Source organism: Seriola lalandi, unplaced genomic scaffold (assembly GCF_002814215.2).
Source record: "Seriola lalandi dorsalis isolate HSWRI2012SDOR001 ecotype SW California unplaced genomic scaffold, Sedor1 jcf7180002054581, whole genome shotgun sequence".
NCBI lineage: Eukaryota > Metazoa > Chordata > Actinopteri > Carangiformes > Carangidae > Seriola > Seriola lalandi.
Genome location: NW_019525134.1, coordinates 3240651 through 3242776, shown reverse-complemented (window position 1 = coordinate 3242776; position 2126 = coordinate 3240651).

Here is a 2126-nt window from a genome sequence, read left to right as displayed (position 1 = left end):
GGCCGGGGGGGGGCTCAAAGAGCACTTTCCACACTTATTCACAATCCTTTTTGCCTTAGGTGAGTCCAGTATATCAGCATGTGCATTCACTGGAACAGGAACAGTTTTGGGGTCTATTTTTTGTTTTTTAAGTTTTTACTTGAAGATGCCGTGCTAAAGGACATGAAGCGTGCCAAATTCGTGACCTTCAAGGGGAAGTATATTCCTTTTTTTTTGTCTTTTTTTATTCCTGCCTTTTTGTCCCCTCCTAAACAGCAGCCACTCTGGGTTACGTAGTTGATCATGGTGAAAACGGGTCACCTTGGCGACTTGCATGTCCCGGTGGACATGTAGAGCATCCTAAAAATACTGTCCAGGACAGTGGAGTCTCATTAGTCACCACAGGGAGAAAGTACTGACCTACTAGCTCATTCCACTCCTCCCTTCCTCCCGTCCCTCTGTTCTTTTGTCTATACTTCCTTTCATCCTACTCACCTTCTCTTATTCTACCTTTTCTTTTTCTGACAACAGAAGTAGATGATGGTATTTTTTTTTTTTTTTTGAAAAAGTAGGATCAGTACATCATCTTAGATAACCTATCACATATCTGATCTGAAGCGCCACTTCCAAACTGATGACAGCTGAACCGGATAAAGATGATACTCACACAGTCTTTACATAGGATGACAATTAACATTACAGCTGAGGGAAAACTGTGATAACATACTATTGCAATGCATTCCTCCATGTTATTCTATCATTATGTTGAAGTATTATCCATCACTAGTGAATGAAAGACCATTATGATGTCAAACAATGATCATGGAAATGAATAACATCAAAAAAAAGGTCACTTGGAAATCCTGAATCTAAATCTGTTAAAGGCCTTTACAGTTTTATCCACAGGTTTATTTACTGCTATTATTTTTTTTTATCTAACGTATAATTAAGTTTCAACAGTTTATGAGGGACCCAATTTTTCAAAGCAGCGAAAACAAAGCTGAGTCATGAATCATAGTCCGTCACACTCTCATGTCCCCCTTCCTTGTGTATCGTAATGAATGCAAGAACAACACAAATACCTATAACAGAAAAAAAAACACATTGTGGATTTCCACTGACACAGAATCACTTATTAGACATAATTGACTGTCGTTGTTAAGAATTGAAGCCGATACACTGATAAACATAAAGGTGACTGTAAAATAGACACTTGTTCACTAGTGACACATCTCATATTCGGTTAGCTGAGACGGTTGGATTCTTAAATACTGAATTACCTCATCTTTTGTAACGACACAGATAATTGGTGCGAAGCTTCCTTCGATGTTGAACGTGACTTTCAGCCACGTCACATTAACGCCACATTTTATAAAGGTGAACTCCACCTGTAGCTACACCCACATCAGTCACATGTACTTTCATGTCAATGAAGGCGTCACGTTTTGTACGTTGATAAATGATCAGTTTCAAAGAGAGTGAGTAGATGGTGGTTTTTCGTTTTCCAATCATTAATGTATTCATTTCAGATGAAGAGATTCTTTTAGCTGTAGGAGGTCATGGTGGTTTTATACCAAAGAAACCAATCATTGTGAGGCATGAAACATCTCTGTTAGAGCTCCTTGTCTGTGTATCACATATCAAACAGCTACCCTGTGAGAAGCTGGAACAGAGGAAACCTTTAGACATTGTTCTATTTTTTAATTTATTTATATTAGTTTTTTTTTTACTTTTATTTTTGAACTGGTCCCTATGAGGACCGTAGGATAGCTCGGTGGTTTTGTTTACACAAACATCAGCTGCAGTGAGGAGACAGGAAGAGAAACATGGCCTCCACTTGGCTTCTACGACGCCTCGCCTATCTACGACGTGCCTATGGTTAAAAATGAAGCAATCATAATTTAACTCATGTAAGTGGAATAGTTATTAATTATATTTTAAAAGAGAAATATATTGTTTAATTTGAAGGTTTTTGTAACTTTTTACTTTTAATGTTGGTTTCTTTTCGCGAGGATGCTTGATATTTGAGGCTGACTAATTTGAATGTACATATCTGTGAATATTAATTGCACAAGAGAAAGACTTTGATATCTACCCCTTACAAATATAAACTTTAATGGGCACTAACAGATGGACACTTTGATTCT